At 47.0% G+C, this 19,151-nt stretch overlaps 1 long non-coding RNA gene across 13 annotated transcripts in view; it reads right to left on the bottom strand.

Annotated features, from left to right (window-relative positions):
- LOC125754860 (uncharacterized) overlaps positions 1 to 15,199 on the bottom strand; it is a 44,865-nt gene extending 29,666 nt beyond the window's left edge. For 2 of the 13 annotated variants that reach the window (XR_007409836.1, XR_007409835.1), the window contains exons 1-2: positions 14,777 to 15,199; positions 14,104 to 14,281 (exon numbers count right to left, since the gene is read on the bottom strand). This is a non-coding gene — a long non-coding RNA (uncharacterized LOC125754860). Of the gene's footprint in view, positions 1 to 6,904; positions 6,951 to 9,268; positions 9,345 to 14,103; positions 14,282 to 14,776 lie in introns of all 13 variants that reach the window. The other 11 variants (XR_007409837.1, XR_007409838.1, XR_007409839.1 and 8 more) reach the window with 11 other exon arrangements.
- Positions 15,200 to 19,151: the final 3,952 nt, after the last annotated feature.

Raw genomic sequence — 19,151 nt, 5'->3', positions numbered from 1 at the left:
TGAGCCACCTCTCCTTAGCCCCTATGCCACAACTCTTTGGTTTCTAATTTCCCTCTGCTTTATCTTTACCGAAGCCTCAGAAACAAATCTGTTTATTCTCTGTATTCCTTTCCTCCATTTTAAACTTTCTACACCTTGTTTCCTCTCAAGATAAGTGATTTTCAAATCACATGTAATAAAAGTAAAATGCTTGTCGTTGCCCAGAAAGTAAACAGAGGTACATACACATATATTTGACATGTCCAAACAAAGGGGGAGGGGGTATGAGTGTGTTCATGCATTGATTCAACAAACATTAACTGAGCATCTACGATGTACCAAGAAGTTATCCAACCTGGGAAATAAATGAATCAATAAGATGGAATCCCTGCCCTCAAGGAATTTACAGTGTTTTGGGAGAGATGAAGGACAAATTAATTGGCAATGAGGACACTGACTTCTGAGCCACAGAGAGGAGCAGGGGGTGGTGATGCTGGTGGAGTCTTTGGGTGGGGGTGGGGGCTCTCTCCTCATTGGGAGAAATTCCAAAGATCTTCAGAAAGGAGTTAAGTCTGAGAGGCACCCAAAGAATCATGCCATAAGAAGGATGGCAGGAAGAGTGCTTTCTAGCAGAGTCAAGAACATGTGTCAAGATCAAGGAACTAGAGAAAAAGTATTCTTTCCTGAAACTCAAAGTGCTTCACTCTGGCTGGAACATGTCCTGTCAGGTCAGAGGTGGCTGGAGGGAAGCCTGCATAATCAAAGAGCAGGGGAAGGAGTGAGCAAAGTTCCCCTAATGACTTACAACACCCAAAAGCTCCACATTTCAAGAACAACCAATTATTGAAAATCTGTTCTGTGAAGCTATTTCTTGCCCTCCTTTATTTGAGTGGAAGCTCAGGCTGGTTCCATAATTTTTCCAGGAACTCTCAGTTTATAATCAGCCTTTCAGTCAAGTTTAGTCGTAAGACAGATCCATTTAGTAACTAAAATGCCCAGCCCTGTGTAATGGTCAAAACAGAGAATTTCATTTCAAGCCTTTTCCCTCCTTCATTAGTGGGTGTAGTTAACTTCTCCCCAGTTCCCAGGCTTGAGCTTTCCTTCTGCTCACCCATCTTTGATTTCCACCTCAGCATTCAGGAATGGGGCAGTGGGTTGGTTTTCATGGGATCTGGTTGTGCATGTTCAGGGCTGACTTTTCTGTGAAGTACTATCGAGTGTACTTCCCCATGGAGCACATTTAACTGCTTCCCAGCCATGGGCAAAGCATGTCTTCAATTCAGCAATGACCTCCTCCTTCTCAGCCAAACACTCCTCCCAACCACTACCATATCCCTCCTAGCAGCTATTATGGACATGATATAATTTAGCTTCCTAGTCAGCTTTTCTCCTGGAGCAACACATCTGGTCAATGCAACACAGTGATCCACCTTGGCTCCACTTCCTATCCTTGGCAATGCAGCCACTTCCCAGGGAAGTTGAGTCTCTGCTCTGCTGTCTCACTCCCTTTCCTTAGAGCAGTCATCTGTGGGTCAAGCACCAGTGCATTGTGCTTTGCAAAATCCAAGAAATGCATGTTAAGGGCCCTGTGTGGTACCTTCAGTTTTCTTTCGCTAGTGATATGGGGGAGGTAAAAATGCCACATCACTTCAAGAACTTTCTACAAAGAAGATCCTTCTCTTTCCCAGGCCTCAAATATTTTATACCCTTCGTGTGGGACTAAGGTCTGGTATCAGTTTTTGATCTCCTTCTTTGACCCTTTTAAAGCTCCTTATTAAAAAAAAATAGCCAAAAATTTCCACCATTTTTTTCTTGGCCTTTTAGAATATCAGTGAAAATAAAGTATGAGCCCTCTTTTAACACCTTGTTTTATATATATATATATATATATATATATATATATATATATATATACAGTATATACAAATATATACTGTATTTGTGTTTATATAGTTTGTGCTTTATCTTGGCAAAGAAGAGATCCGTAAATTTAATAGCCTTAAATGTGGTACCAAGGACATGAATCCTGACATTTATAAGGCATATTCTTGATATCTTCTGCTTTTCCCCACACTGTGGTCCTGCCCAGCAACCACTCGTTAAGAAAAAAGAATGGATGGTTTCCTGTTGTCAGATTCCTCAAAGCTGCCCAAGAATAAGGGGTGGTATTGATTCAAATTAGATTCAGATAAGCAAGTAGATGGAGGCTGCCATATAGCCTGGATCCTCCACTCTATCCAATGTCTTTATTCTCTTTATTCCCTTAGGCTAAATTGGATCAGACACTTGACAGATAGCTGGGGTATGTGTGAATAGGTTGGGTAAATTATGGAGGAATGGGCACTCTTTGGACCCTGAGACTCTCTTCCATGTTCTTGACACAGCTTCCTCAGATTCTCCCTATATGGATCTCTAGTTGCGCCTCTTCCCTGAAACCACCTCTTTCACCTTTTTTTAGGAACCAAGAAATCAAGTGGCTTGGACCACAGCCCAGATGGGAGAAGAGAGTGCCCTTCCTGGTATGATTGAGAGTTTCCACTGCCTCCATTCTCTGTTCTTCCTCTTCTCTCTACCTAGGATTCCACCCCTTCTTGTGTGTTCCCATCTGATTAGATTTCCCTGTAATGCATTTCCCCCCTACTCCCTATTCAGTGGTCATCCTCCAAATCTCTGCATTTTTGCCATTATATCTGATTTTCTCTTTCTAGAGAAAACTTTTTAGAAAATTATTTGTTTCTCCATTTCTTTCTTTCTCATTTGCCAGCATCAGGATGTGAGTGTTCATCTTTTGTTTTGCTCATCTAATATTTCCTCAGACAAGCAGGGATGGCAGGAGCCTCAATTGGCCGCAAGGGCAATAAGGGTATGGAAGGAAACAGACAGGTTGCCATGTTACTCCCCAAGGAACAGTTGATGCAGCCAGATCACCCTGCCCTGGAGAACTCTCTGAATAGCCCATTCCCACACTCTTAGCTGCCCAGCCTTTCTCTCCCCCACCCTCCTGCAATTATTAACTATAAAAAAATAACAACTGAAGAGATCAAGCTTCTTATTAATCACCCTCACTATCTGGCTCTTTCTTCTCCAACTGGAAACAGTAAGAAATCACACTGTATCCCAACGTTGTCTGTATCCCATTGGATAACTCCTCAAAGAATACCCTGTCCACCTGGCCCAGCCTCCCTTTCCTTGCAGTCCCTCTGCCCCTTGTCAATATTGACTTTATCACAATGGGAAAAACCAACTCTCCATTAATTTTCAGTTCCCTACACCAACAGAAGCCTGGCCAAAGGTCAATAAGTGTTAATTAAAGTGATATTCATCAGTGATACTAGACTTCCAAAGTCTTCTTATGTATCTATTAAGTAAATCAGAGGGAAAGTCCAACTAAAGCATGAAGGTAGAATAAGAAGATTTGAGGAGAAAGGAGAGAAAAAGGGTGAGTGAATATTGATTGCACTGTACTTTTAGCGTGTAAACCCTAAAACTAGAGCAGTTTTTCTGAATAGTCTGAGACTACTGTGGGCTCTTGAGAGCTCTATGTCTGCACTGCAAAGAGCTTCAACAAAGGTGCGTGTCTCCTGTAGTAAAGGATTAAGACTGATTCCATATCTCAGCTGATGGAAACTCTGGTCTCAGCTTTTAGGTTGGGTTTGTGATTATTGATCTGAAATGCAATGGGACAATTTTTTAAACCATGTGAGACCTTTTGTGCCTTCCCCTTCCCCTGCCCATAGCTTGCCATAAGGGAAGCTGAGTCAGGCTACGGTTGAAGGTCTCTGGAAATTGGTTTAATCTCAAACAATCTTTTGATAAAATTCTTGAGAAAGCAGACGTCCCAGTATGATTTACTAAGTACTCAATAGACGTTTGTTGAAATGGGTAGATTATATTCCAAGCCCTACTGTGGATGATGACAAAACAAACACGACCAGCCTCTGCCCTGAGACATCTTATGTAGCCATTGTATCAAAGCTAAGAAGTAGAAAAGAAATGGTCTTGTTCAGTGCTCTTGTTTCAAAGACTTGATTAAAACTCAAAGGCATCTGCCAACTTCAGCTGACTCCTCCTTCTTCTCCTGCCATCAGAGGCTGATCAGATGGAGTGAGCACAGAGGACTGACTGTCAGTACCAGCTGTAACATAGGGTTGGGAGCACATATGAGGTCAAAGGCCAGAGATCGCAAATAATGGCACAGTCTTCCCTCACTATACCCTAGTGGGACAAGTACCCTGATTATCCACACAAGAGCCCATCAGCGGACACCTCCTCTTGCCCTCACTTAGGGTAAAGAGATCTTGAATCCTGGGTAGAATCCAAACACATCTGATAGAGAATCAGCCCTGAGTCTGAATAATTAATTTCAAAGGTAGAAGAGATTAAATGAACTGAGGGTTTTTTGGTAGTCCCAAACTGTCTGACCCGCATCCTACCACAACATTTTCTCCCTTTGCTTCCATCTGTACCAGAGGTTTATATGGGGGTGGGGGAATGTGATGATTGTGGGGTACATTTTCAGCCTTACAGGTACCTTGTGCCCAGCACTGCTGGCCAGAACTTTTTTTCCCCTCCCTAATTTCTTCAAACACATCCTACATCTGCCCTTTATTTCCATTCCCTCCTCCTTCTTCTCAGGACTTTTCTCTGCTCCTTTACTTTTACAGTGAAGCTCTGAGTATGTGAGAGATTCTAGGGTGCTAAAGGTATTGGCCTCAGTGGGACAAGGTATTATAGATGAGAACTCAGCTTCTGCTCTTTTGCATGCCCTGAACCTTGCCAGAGTTAGGTTGTATAGAGATATTTTTGTTTCTGCCTTCTGATGACACTATCAGTTATTCATTTATTCATTTATATATCAACTCACTGCTCTTTGTCCTGGATTGTCCCCCAGGGGATGTTTACAATTCATTTGCTATATTTCTTTTATTATAGCTCTCTTATTTTATCTCTGCATTTTGTTCTTTTTCTGCGTCTCTCTTTGTATAACTCTCTCTCTGTATCTATGAGATTCTCTTTCTCTGATTGAGACATTCTAGCTTATTCATTTGTACTTTTTTCCTCATAGGAAGGCAGGGCGCAAGGATAGCAGAGGTGGAGTGGGATACCCCCTGACTATTCCTGGAGTGTGTTCTGGCAAACCAGCTTATAAACAGAGAAGTATGGAACAATGTACTGTCTTCAGGTCCTGTTCCATTGTTCTTTATGGTTTCTATCTCCTTCTGGGCTTGCCTTTTCCTTACTTATTCTCCTTTCTTGCAGTGGCGATCATTTGGTGAGGTAATGTCTTCACAAAACCACATCTTGCCTTCTGCCCGCCGGGCTCTCTGCCTTTCACTGGGAACTCTGATAAGACAACTCCCTGTGTCAGCTATAGATCCCACATCCAGAAAGGCTAAGTCTTTTGAGATGTCTGATTCCTAGGAGTTTAGAGATTCTCTACTTGGACTGCAAGCCACTTCCCAGGAGATCCTTATACCCAACCCAGCCATTCATGGACTAGGGTCTTCATGGGTTTTTTCCATTTACCATCCAAGAGTTGAGTACTTCTGTTAATTTACAAATTCAACTTCTCACCTTTTGTGTCTTAGAAGGTACTAGAAGTTATTTTATAAGATTAAATGCTTTTAGAGGGAAAGACACTGTTTCTCATTCATTACTGTATCCCCAAGACTGACTTGTTAGAGAATCTGAATGATATATGAATTTTCATGATGTGTTTTGAATGATATCAGAATAGATGTCTAACTCTCAGTCTTTTATGTATACCAGAGGCAAGAAAATATGTAGCAATTTGGGAGGCAGATATGGCAAAGGAGCCAGGAGGAAAAGACAGGAATATGAATCCATGAGTTTTAGAAAGGATTTCCAGGTAAGGCATAGCTTCTCTATGTCAGAGTACTTGTAGCTGAAGAGTCCTAATAGATCCTAGACAATCTGAAGTCAGTCAGAGACTTAGGGATGGCAGGAGTTGCCAGAAGATCTTGCCTTCCCAAGCAGGTGTAACCAAAACTACAGATCAAAACAAACTCCTTCAGCCCTTGGCCAAAAAAAATGTATACATTAAATTTAGAGGCTTAATAAATGATCATGGAAAAGAACAGAGTCCACAAATGCTCCCTTCAAAATAGGCATCCTCTCTCCTCTGCACCACAAGGTCACATCTGTCAAAGATGCAAGATTCCCTGAGGCCCACAAAGCAGCAGGATGGTGCTCTGAGGTCCAGTGGGAGCAAAGTCTTGTCAGAAGAGCCAATCCAAAGGAGTCAGCCAGGGACGGTCCAAGCCAAGGTTGGGGGTGGGGGTGGGGGAAGCAATACCAAGCAAAGAGAAGGATGAGGTGAAAGAGGATCAGAGCAATGCATTCTGATCCCTCTTTTGCCTTGTCTTTCTTAAAGGAACTATACCAACCTATGGCACATGAATAAGAGTATGCCCAAACTATAGTTGGAAAGCCATTCTTAGTCCCATCTGGAGCAGACAGCTCACCCTACTTCCTGGCTGGATATATGTCCCTTCCAGGAGGTAAAGGGAAATCAAGACTGGCCCTTGAGAACTATAGTTCTTGGGGATGATAGGGCCCAGGCCCAAGTCCATTTGTTTTGGGAATGCCTATTTTGAAGGGAGAATCTGTGGTCTCAGTCAACTTAATTTTCTTCAGTACTCCATCTGAACTATGGCCTGGCTGAGAACCAAATCAGGATGAAAGACTCAGGGGACAGAGGAAGGAGTCCTATCAGGGGGATTCACAAGAGCTTGATGTACTCCATTAACTTCTCCCTGACTATCAAGTCCTCCCTCTCTGCCCCACACCCTCCCCTCCAACCTACAGACACTTCCCAGTGTGTCCTACAGACAGGAGCCAGCCCCAGTCCCACCTCTTGGTGAAATTCCTGGTTTCTATTTTTCCCCCTCTCTGGCAAACTTACAAGGCTCATGCTTTATAGATTTCTTCCTCTTCCTCAGAAATTTATGCTGAGAGTTAGGAAGAGAAATGGGTAAGTCAGACAGCAATTTGCTTTTGAGTGCCCGGCCATTGCCCCCTTTCATTTCCCTGATTGGAACACGGTATGTATGCATAGTAAGAAGCACCTTGGCTCCCCATTGCCCCGGTACCCAGTCAGCTCTGGCTTCTCTGGCTGGGAGCCCTCCCTCAGTGCCTTCATGTCTACAGCATCCTTAGTTCTCTCTCCAGGGCTCTGCTCTGTTTCTTGACTCTGAGGATCTATGCCTCCACCCATTCTGCTGCTCTTCTTTGCTATTTCTTTTTTACTTTGTTTTGTTTTAGGGTATATATTCTGTATCTGTATTGGTCTACTTAAAAAAAATAAGAGGACTGTCTCTGGGGAGACAAAATAAAGACTATGAGGCAAGAAAGGGTCATGGACCCTCCAGAAAGGACAAAACCACCTTCCTTTCCTGGTCTCCTTTTTGAGAGTGGAAATTCATGAGTCAAGTGGTCCCCATTTCCCCTTTCTTTCTTTCTTTCTTAGATGCCTCAAGTGTCTACTGTCTGGAGAGGGGGGCAGTCCATAAGGAACAAGTCCCTAACCCATCCCACTTCATTTCCCACTGCAACTAGAAATAGCAAGAGTTCCTGATCTAATCATTGCACTTCAATCCCCTATACCTGGACCCTAGGAAAACTCCTCCCACTCTGTGAAGTGAGATCCTGTCTCATTTACCCTGCACTGGTCTGAAGACAGACTAATGACCACCGAAAAGCATTTTCTTTGAAAGAGTTGCCAGCCCATGCAATCTTTTACTATGGTTGACTGAATGATTCTGGGGTCCTCTGAGTATTAGAGTACCTCAGGATACTATTCTGCATTTAACATATGGTTGTAAGATTATACACTCAAGGATCTATCTCCCTCTCCCACTCGGACTGTGAGCTGATTGAAAGTAGGAAGCTCTTGTAAGGTAAGGACTTGGATCCTTCTCTCACTTTCAGTGGATATATTGATGAAGTCTGTAGGATATTCCAGAGAGACTAGTCATGAAGTTAGTAAGCATTCAAAGGCCACAGATTAAGAAATACCCCATTCGAATCAGTACAAGGAGCATCCCAGGCCCAAGACCTCAGGTCCAGATATCTTGATTAAATTGTAATTTGATCATTTCCTGAACAGTCCACTGCTTTTCTCTAGGAGAGATGTGCCAGGCACACTTTGAAGGCTTTGTTGGCTCTTGACTTCTCAAGGCTGCCAGAGTCTCAAGAGGGAGTAAAATAAAGTTCCTAGTCTGAACTTTCACAGAAACCAGAAGAGCACCTGACTTTTTTGCAACAGCCGGATACTTACTGAACAGTATCTGGTCCCTGACCCTGTACTCTCCCATTTTGTGTTAAGCTAGTAAACTTTCTCCAGGGAAGACATCTAGCCTAGTAGTATCATTTTTCTGCTTCTGAAAAGGAGGATGCTTATCACTGTTGACACAGTAATACTGAGATAGAAGTTTGGGGATGAGAAAAAGAAAGCAAACATACTTCCTTAGGGATTTTTGGAGAGGAGAGACTCTAAGGCAGGACTGTAGGAAAGGAGGAGAGAAATTTCCCGAATGACTGAGGAGGGCCTGGGCCATGGATCTTGGGTGGCAGCAGGTGCACCTGTCCTGGAAATGAGCTCTACCAGAGGCTGTGCAGAGCCTGGGGGCAGGGCTGTTGTATTCCCGGCTCCAGAGGGACAGCTTCTGAGAGCAGCAGTAAGAGCAGGGCCTTCTAAGGCCAAGGACATCTCTCATGTGCTCTGTGTGCCACTTTCCTCTGCACGCTACCCCCCGCTCCCTGCAAAGGATCTTTGTACGTGGGAGCAAGAGGGTCAGCTAATCTAGAAATTGATGCATAGCTGGACTCAAAAAGGGAACTGGCTGTTTCCCATCCAGCCAGGCCTCCAGTCCTGCATTGTTTTCTTTCTCCTCTTCAATCCTTCTTAGTTCAGTTCATTTGGACCCTCCACTGCCAAATTTCCAGGTAGCAGGGCAATCCAGAGCTGAGGAGAGAGTCACTATATAGAAGGCAAGCGCCTTCGGAATCACACAGTATCTTGCTCATCTTGTCTTGGGCACATTTTCCCCAGCATTTTTCTCTGCCTCTGAAAATTTCTGATTTCTTGTTTTGTATGTTTTGAACCATGAAATCCAAAAGAATCTGATTATTCTCGAGAGCCAGCAGCCCGGGGCAGAGTCTGGCCAGCTGCTTCCTCTCCACCCACCTGTCCCTCCTTTTCCTCCCTCTGGAACTGGGGTACTCTGGCACTTGGCAGTATTGGGGGAGGGGTAGGCTGTGTTCACACCTGCACTGTCTTGACTCTGGTCTCTGCAGATCTCCCATCCTTGCCTGGGTTCCTTCTGTCTCTTCTCTCTGTATATCTTTGAGATGCAGAGAGAAGGTCACTCTTACTCCCTGTCTGCAGATGCAACCACAGAATTTCTATCTCTCCAATGTCCTGTGTCCTCTAGGCATCTGAGTTGGATTTAGACTGCTTCCTTTTGCTCTCCTCCTAGGCATATTGGAGGCCAATAATGGAAGAGGCCACAGGGGAAGAGTTCAGGCCCTGCCTCATACTCCTGATCCGTTATCTGAGCTAGGACAGGGACACCTTTCGTCTTTCCTCTCAGTGTCCTGTTTTTGTTTTTTTGTTTTTTAATTATGTTAAAATATACATAAGCTTTTCCATTAACCTGTTTCCCAGTCCTGTTTCTGGTTTTGAGGAAGCCCATCTTGATGATACCTAATGTAACCCCCACCTCCTCTTCCTGGGCACTCCATGAGCCCCCCAGACTTCCTCATTGACCATCATCTGTGTTGTCACCTTCTTCTTGGGATCAACCCCTGGTCCTCTGCCCTCCAACTGGGGATACCAAGGAGGCAGCTTTGAGACACAGTCCCAGCCTCGGAGAGTACCCCAGGGCCTGTATCTTGGGGGTTCCCTGCTTCCCCTTACCCTAGTCTCAGGAGGCATTTGACCCCTCATGACCCCTCACAGACCTGGAGTCTTTAGCATTTTAAAGGTTCCCTACTTTGGAAATGTAGCCTCCAGGATTTTTCCTGATCCGTAAAATTGTTTGTAGAGCATAAAGAGAAATTATGGGAATTTGGACACTCAAAGTGGCAGCTTCTTTCAGACAATGAGATCTTGATGAGCACAGGTCTAGCTCACTGTGTGCCACTCTGAGCAAAAGCAGTCTTCTGGTGACATTTTTGTGATCTTCACCATCTAAAGTGTTTTTAGCTCTCTGTGAGGTGTGATGTGGGAGAAAGACTATGGCACATTGACATCTAAGCCTAACAAAGGCCATGGTGAACATTTGTGACCATTGTCCTCTCCTAGTGATGATTTGTATCCATCATCCTCTCCTTGTGATGTTTAGGACCATAGCTTTCCCTGGGATGTGGTGAGCAACTTGAGAGCAGGGGCTCATGTGGCCCACTTGTTGCTGTATCCTTGACACCAAGGTCAAGTCCATAGCTGTTTGATGAAAAATACGTGAAGAAATCACAGAGGGGTGTGGTGGAATGAGGAAAGAAGAGAGAGCAGAGAAGAGGGATGGTTTCACCACCGCCTACTTGGTAGGGTTACATGGGGCATATTCTGGGGAACCCTTTCCATGGGGAAATGTATAAGTGGCTGCCATGTCAAGGAAGTAGAAATAGTGGAGATCCCAATGTTGCAGGTTGAATAGTCAAAGCAGCTGATCCAGAGAAATTCGCCTGGGGAACCTGGTGAAAGAGAAATCCTAAACCTAACCCCTGACCCAGGCTGCTGGTGGTTCCTTGAATGAACTGTAATTTCATCACTTTCTAAGCCCCTGACTCTTCCAGGCCACCATGCCAGAGGGCAGCTTGGGCCTTCTCTCAGTTCTGGTCTCTACTGAGTGCCCTGGAGTCAGTAAGCTCTGTGGCACGAGGAGCAGGGGAGCCTCATTCCCACTCGTGGGGTCTCCTGAGCCCACAGCAGCTCTCCTCCCTGGGGTGAGTGGACTGGAAGTAAGAAACAGGGTCAGCCAGGGTCAAAGACCCTGGGCGGGGGGAGGGAGGGAGTGGCTCCTGGGGCCCCAGGGACCCGCCTCAAGTGCATATGCCAGCCACAACTGCCTATTCCAGGCAGTTCCTGGGCACCCAACTTCCAACACTTCCCCTGGGGGAGGGTAGCTTCTCTCTCCAACCCCAGGCCCCAGGCTGTGCCAACCTCCATTTGAACCTCCTTGGTCCTTGGATTCTCAGGGCTTCCTGAGTATCAGGGAAGGACAGAGTTTCGAGAAACTTCCAGAAGGGTGGAGGGATCCAAGACCTTGCTTCTGTGCAAATCATCTTATGTCCCCCAAACCTGCTTCTCTCCTTGGACTATCCAAAGTTGTCCCCTCTGTCAATGGGAAATAGGCTAGCATCAAGATGGGATTTTTCTGGGCTTGAACAGAAAGGCATTGGGGCTGCCAGCCCTCCTCAGAGTTGGCAGCCACCCCTCGGGCAGAGAAGCTGCGGGGGGGGGGGGGGCGCCTCTACTATGGGATGAGAAATTTGGCTCTCCCCATCAGGGGCCACTGGACAGGGTTAGGAGGGAGGCAGGCTCTGGAAAGACACTGGCTGCTTTCCTTCAGGCCGGACCAGAATAGGGGTCCCAGTAGGTCCTGGAGGTACAGGTAGGAGGCTGGAGAGGAGCTTTTCTCCAAGGGATGCCTGCACAATGCCACCAGTCGGCTCATGGACTGCTCACTTCAGTCTCTGTTTCTCTCCATCTATGTTTACTCCAGGAGAGGCTCGCCTTGAGTTAGGAGCAGAGGGTGGGGCAAGGGCAGACCACATGTCTGCACACATAGCATGGAACACTTCTGCTCCCAATAGGAAAGCTTTTCTTGCCAACTCAGTGTCTGGTCAGCCCTGGCACCCTAGCCACCTCCCAGCTGCTGCCTCCACCTCGAAGGCTCTGCTCCCTGATGGCTCCTTTCCTTGGGCAAGTTCCAGCCAGTTGGTTCCTTGGTCACCTCTCTCCTTTCCCTTATCTCCCTGACCCTGGTCCCCCTAAGCAACTCTCCCTTCTCCCTCTCTGATCTCTTCTTTTGTATGCAATGATATTTTAAGTACAATTCTCTTCTCTTTGGTCCCCGTCTTGACTGTGGACTCTCTCAATTCTTTCTGCAATTGAGACCTCAGTCATTCGAGCTCCTTTTTCTTGCCCACCTCTGTCCAGAGTCCCAGGTTCGCCAGGGCTTCAGACTGGTCAAACAGCCCTCTGTTTGGACCTCTTTCTCAGAATCAGAAGGGATAGATAGATGAAGGCAGGAATGGCAGGGAGGGAGTGGGCCCCCTCTCCCCCTGGCTGTGCTCTGTCCTTCTATCTTCCCAGCTGAGGGAAGAACAAATTCCTTTCCCACCAGGCCCTGTTTCTGATGGCAAGAAAGCACCAGCCTGGTGATACTACAATGTCACCCCACCTTTCCCTGGTCCCTTCTGTGAGTCTCCAAGACTCCTCTCCATTGGCCATCAGTTGGGCCGTCACCACCTTCTGGGGACCAGCCCATGGCTTCTGCCCTTTGACTGAAGATACTAAAGAGGCAACTTCCAGGCATCCCATCCCCTGTGAGCACTCACATACACAACATCTCGATTTGGGGGGCTTCCCTTCCCCAGTCCTATGGTGGTCTCAGGAAGTATCTGACTCTTGTCCACGATAAGCACATGTCACCCTCAGAACTCCTTACAAATTTTGGGTCTCTAGCATTTGGGGCATGTTCAATGGCTTCCTTGGTTCACCACTCTCACAGGACCATCAAGGTTCCAAGTAATTTCCTTTCCCCAACAACAGTGCTGCTCAAGATCAAGACCCTGTTAACATGGGTGAGTGCATGGGTTTGTTCATTGGTTTTTTTAGAGTCAACTTCTGAGTGGGCAAAGAACATTCTAGCTTGCAACTTCTTTGCTGGTCATAGTGAACACTCCATCTTTTTTGATTCAGAGGATTCACCAGAGCATTTTTCTAATGTTCATTTTTTCTGGATGTGTGTATGTGTGTAGGTCGCAACTACAGGGCGTATAAACCCAAGCAATCAGCCCGGTCTTGCATTTCTGTTTCCATTTCCAGCACGTCAGCATGTCCTTTTCTCACTATGGACAAAAGTACTTGAATACAGGAACTTTGTCTCATTCATCTTTGTATCTCCACTGCCTAGTAAAGCTCAACAAATATTTGATAAAGCAATGACCTTATGCATGAGTGAAACCCTGGACAAATTCCAGAGGATACTGGCAACAGGGAAATCAAAAAGGGAGTAAGTGACACCTCACCCTGGCCAGGACTTCACCCCTTTCCAAGATGTGTGGTTGTGGGGCATTGGAAGCTGGTTTATTTTACTGGGACAATCTTCTGAAGGGACTTTTCCACAAGAATCCTAGGTCTCAATCTGCAGGCGAGCACATGTGAGCATGCTCCAACAATAACACCAGAGTCAGAGCCCCCAAACCCTTGCCTGAAGAGAAATCCGATTCTAAATCTTTCTGCTCAGCTGGTGCTCACTAAGCTATGTGGAGAGCAATTTCATATCTTTTCTGAGATCACAACTCTTCCCCAGACTTGCTTCCAGTTTGCATGCCTGTTTATGGCCTGTCTCAACCCAGGGCGCCAGGCCTTTGAGGCAGCAGAGCCGGTGGATAGGAGCACCACTCGAGGTGCTCAAAAGTACCTCTCCCACTACCAGGGTGGAGGGAAGAAAAAGTGGCAGTTGTTCCCTTTGGGGTTTCCCTGAGCAGCCTGGAAGGGGCTCTTGTGGGGAGGGAGCATGCCTTGGTGCCCCTCTCTCTTGCCTATTCCCTAACATGTCTGGCTGGACCCACAAATCTTCAGATAGCCTTCCAGGAAGAGGCGGCTCAACATCCTCCTCAGCCTACGAGCCATTTCCAGGTCTTTCTCAGACCTGGATTCCCGTTGTGTGCCCTGGAGGGATAACTCAGGCTGGGGTGTGAGGGGTTCAGAAGGCCCCCTACCTAGCCTGCCTTGCCCCCTCCCCCATGGTTCCATACTGGATGCTTAACTGTCCACCATTAGAGGGGTGTTTCCTGGTCACTGATTACTGTTAAGCTGTTAATTTCTTTCTGGAAAGGATTCCCAGCTCCCATCTTTCCACCCCACCTTACCTGATTCTTTTCCTTTCCCTTGTTTCTGGGACTGGGCTTCCATGAGGGAGAGTTGGGAAGAGTTGGTGAGGGGACATAAGACAACAGAAGGGAACTTTTGGGCTTTCTGTTCTCCCCTGTGCAGCTCCCGCTGGCCCCTTTGCTCCCTGCTTCTGCCTGTCTTCTTCTCAGCAATAACCTGGGAAGGAAGAGGACCCCCGCAGGTGCCACTGACTCCCTCCGCACCCCCTGCCGGCCCTGCTCAGGGTGCTGCTTCTGCACTTCAGCCCCCCTGTGCTGCCCCTGACCTCCCCCAGTCCTCCAACTTCCTTTCCTTCCCTCCCCTGCTCACCCTGCTCTTTTTTGACTTCCTATCCTTTCCCTCCCTTTGGGTGTCACTGCCCCATCTTGCCAAGGGTTTCTGCTTTATCTCTAACTTTCTCTGACCCTCCACACACTCTGGAAACTTTGCCCTGGAGACTTTTCCATCTCTTGAAGGCTCTCTTTCACAAGAACTGGGGCGGGTGGAGGGGGGCAGGGACAGTGGGCAAGCACAATTCGGCAGAACAGCCCCAATGTCCTTGCTGTCCCAGCTCTGCTCCCTTTGTCACTATGCCCAAGGCCTGAGCTCAGTGTCCTACTGTGGGGCATCTCCAGGGCCATCACCCTCGCCCAGCTCCTAGCACTTGCAAACCTGCTCTGGTAGATGGCAGCCACCTGGTACAATATCTCTATATAGCTGTATATATTAGAATCTAGGAGCAGTTTTTTAAGGACCTATTCATTGAGAAGGTATATTCATGCTGATTCCCAGGTCATCCAATAGGCTCTCTGGACCCTGTCTTTCCCCTAAGAAAGGTGGGAATCATGAGTATCCTCCCTTCAGGTCAAGGAGCCTCTGCTTTCCTCAGGAGGGTGGGACAGTGAGGAAGGAACCTGTGGCCTCTCAAACTGCCAGCCCCTCCCCCACACCCAGTGACAGTTGCTCCAGTTGGGGTTTCCAGGGCAACCCTAAAGAGCTCTACAGGTACTTTGGCAGTTGGCCTGTAGAACATCCACTTCTCCCATGCAGTTCCTGAGTGCAGAACTCTCTAGAAGCAGGGACTTCTAAAATGACTCAACCCAGACTTTCTGTTAAGACCAGGCTGCTCTGCTCCTACTGAGCCCACGGAAACATATCTGAAACTTGCTGGATCCCTAGCTCCGTGTGGCAGCCTGGGTATTGGTGAAGGAAGGGCCTGTGGAGCTGCCCTGGCAGGGATTTCAGGGGGCCTGGGCAGGCTCCAGCCCTTGCCAAGAACCTCTCTTACCCTTCCAGGTGCTGCCGCATCTCAGATATACAATGCTCCACCATTAAGGATTCCTTCCCTGAATGAAGGCTTCTATTGAACTACCACTTCTTTGTGGGGAAGATGTACTCCAAGCTGCCAGCATTCTTTTGTCCTTTAAGACAACCTGTCAAGACCCCCTTCAGACCAGCAGCTGGGGTAAAGTTGGAGCACTGGGGAGTGGGGGAGGGAGCAGGTAAAGGCAGAGGAATACACCCAGTGCATCTGAGCAGGTTGGAAGAGCAGGAGAAAGCATCTGAAAACACACCCCAGATTGCCTAAATGGGCTTGGTGGGATACTCGCCTGAAGGTGTTACCTCCCCAGGTTGGCAAAGAGCCTCTTTTTTTTTTTTAAGATTTTATTTATTCATGAGACACAGACACACACACACACACACACACACACACACACAGGGAGAGAGAGAGAGAATGAGGGAGGCAGACACAAGCAGAAGGAGAAGCAGGCTCCATGCAGGGAGCTCGACACAGGACTCGATCCGGGGACTCCAGGATCATGCCCTGGGCCAAAGGCAGGCGCTAAACTGCTGAGCCACCCAGTGGTCCCCAAAGAGCCTCTTCTAACAGTAAAGCTCCCCTTGCATGAAGTTGGCCCCCAGGTCCCTGGCTCCAGGCAGGCTCCTGATACTGCAGGGACATCCTGATGCCTCTATTTTCTTCCCCGTAGACCCTCCAAGCAACAGTTCCCAGAAGCCATGACATGTCCCTGCAGCTGGGGGCCTTTCAGGGAGGGTCACAGAGGCCTCCTAAGCCCAGTATTGCCCATGGAGGAAGGAAGGTAGGTAGAGAGTTGAGTCAGCATCTTAAAAGCCAAACTTGAGTTTCTTTTCTTCCTTTCCTCTCCATTTCCTAAATCTGGAAGGCTGTTGCCTGGGGCAAAGGGAGGAATAGAGCAGGGCCAGGACAGAGTAGGGACAGAGGGACGGCCTGACTTGTTTCCTGCTGCTCTGAGGAACTGAGAGTGAGAGGAGACTTTTTGGGTGAGGCCACAAAGTATGGTCAGCCATTCCCTGCTTGACCTCCCTTTCTCTCCAGCCTCTGCCTTCTGGAAGCTTGCCCTGGCCCTCCCTTGTCCTAGGTGATCTCCTTGACTTTGGTTTTTATTTCTGCCTCTGAATATTTCTCCTGTTCCTTTGTCTCTTTGGTAGAAGCCATCTCTCGATAGCTTTTCCACCAGTATGGGTCACAGGGTTGTGAAGATGATGGAGTGCAGTGTCCATGGGATGGCCAAGTGGGCCTTGGCCAAACATTTCTATATCCCAATGTGCTCTTCGCATACTCTTTACCACGTGTGCCAGAAGCAAGAAAGTTCAGGAAGCATTGTTCCACCAACTTATTTTCTTCCCCTCCAACATCTGGATGTTTTGTGTCCTTTTCTGCCTCTTATCCTCCTCCTTTTCTTCTGTTCACAGAGAACGGTTGGACCCCAGGTCAAGGAAGGAGCCATGCAACTCAAAGGGGAGGGCTACTGATTCAGGTGACAATGAAGAGGAACACCTTGCTTCCCCTAACTATTGTCCCTTGGTGTCAGGGATCCCTGACCTGACAGTACCCCCACACCAAAGCTCCTCCATCAGTCATCACAAAGGAGGTGAAGAGTGTAGCATAGCAGTCCCATTTCCCTTCCCCTTTGCCATCTGGCCTTCAATTGGAAATGATAAGAATTCTCCAGATGGGAGATCATCACTTGGTCCCCAGGGAAGGTTTCAGCCCTGCCAATGCCACATCCTCCTCCCCTACTTTTGAAGAAGTCCCAAGAAAGCCCCTTTCTCACCAGACTTTTGGTGTGAGATGTGAGCCCTGGAATGTTTTCTCCATGATGTGTGCTCATGGCCAACTCCATTCCATATATACTTGGTTTTTAATTCCAGGCTAAGGCTACATTCTCTTCAATGTCTTGATAGCTCTTTCTCTGCTCCTAGAGGGCAAGACACTGTTTCTCATACATTTCTGGATCCCTGGTGCTTAGCTCAGAACTTGGCATGCATGCTCAGCACATACTATTTTAAATAAAATGATTTCAAAATGGCATACATGAATGTTGAATTTCTTCTCTGAAGGCAGAGATAAGGGAAGCAGAATAAATCTTGATGTAATCCAATGTGCTCAGGAAGAATGATAAAGGGGTTGAGGAGATAGTGGGGCAGGTGGATGTGCATTCAGGTCGGGACTTATGGACTAGATTTGCCTACTGGGGTGGTGGTGGTGACACTCAGTTCTACACAAGGCCGATCTTGAGGGCACTTTGTGGATTCAGATTCAGGGGCTATTAAATAGATACTGAGGCAAACTACTTACTCTGAGTAGCAGTTGTTGCCAAAACACTGGAAAAAATCCCATCAGGCTCTGATCAAACGAATTCCTCGCTCTGCCTAAGCAAGGCTCAAGGCATTGTAGTGGAGATGCAACCAGGATTTAAGACATTTATCAACACTTTCACTATGCACCCTCATCCTCTCTTATTCCATTTTCTAAAGAGAATATCTAGGCTGGGTTTCTAGTTCATGGCTTTAAAAGCTGGAATCTCAACTCTTTCTGGATCTCCAACTGCACAAGCTCCTGGGTGCAATTAAACTGTGGGGAAAATTATGTCTGCAGTGAAGGATCATACTGAAGGATATGTGTGTGCGTGCGTGCATTCATGGGTGCGGTTTGTTGTTATACATCGATGTGTTGGGTCCAGCGCTCTCTAGACAAGTGTCACAATTATATCATTACATCTCTTGTCTCCACTCCTGGAGATTGCTCAGGACTTTGCTTTACTGATACGGCTCCACAGAGGAGGGTGTCGGCAAAGAGTAAATAGCGCATCTAAGCAGAGAAGGAGAGAGCACAGTGATGGATGAATGGTGACTGGCATGGAGGCCCACAAGGTCTGTGGGGTCAGCTCTTCTCTATCTTCCCAATACCAAGTCCCTCTTTTCTGCCCCCACTGTACTGGAAGTCAGACACTCACCCTTTCTCTAAACCTTCCAAGCCGACATCCCTACCACTGCCCACACTAACCCCAGACTGGTCTTTCTGGAACTCAAATATAATCAAATTACTCACAAAAAGCCCCATAAGACTTTCCATTGACCCCAGCTTATTGGCCTGCAAATCCAGGTTTTCTCTCACTCCTCTCCCCTCCTCTTTGGTCCCAACTGCACAGCACCACTTAGACTTCCTCAAAGCATACCTTCCGCTTCCCTGCCCTGATGTGCACTCTGCTGTTCCTTCTCCTCCACCCAGTGAGCTCTTAATCAGCTTCTAGTTCTGCTTCCAGTCTCATACCTCCTGTGTAGAATGGTTAGTCTTATGTATCAGCTTGGCTAGTTTTATGTATCAACTTGGTAAGCTACAGTACCTAGTTACTCAAACACTAACCTAGGTATTTCTGTGGCAGTATTTTGGAGATGTGGCTAACAGCTATCAATGGTTGACTTTTTAAAAATATTTTATTTTTTCATGAGAGAGAGAAAGAGATTGAGAGAGAGGCAGAGACATAGGTAAAGGGAGAAGCAGGTTTCCTGTGGGGAGCCTGATTCAGGACTTGATCCCAGGACCCCAGGATCATGCCCTGAGCCAAAGGCAGACGCTCAACTACTGAGCCACCCAGGTGCCCTCATTGGTTGACTTTAAATAAAGATTATCTCTGGTAATCTGGGTGTGCTTGGCCCAATCAAGTGAATGGCCTTAAGAATAAAATTGAGGTCTTCTAGAGGAAGACAAAATTCTGCCTCA

The sequence above is a fragment of the Canis lupus genome, chromosome 3 (assembly GCF_003254725.2).
Source record: "Canis lupus dingo isolate Sandy chromosome 3, ASM325472v2, whole genome shotgun sequence".
Classification (NCBI taxonomy): Eukaryota; Metazoa; Chordata; class Mammalia; order Carnivora; family Canidae; genus Canis; species Canis lupus.
Note: the sequence above shows the minus strand (reverse complement) of the source record. Positions and strands in the feature narration are given on the sequence as shown.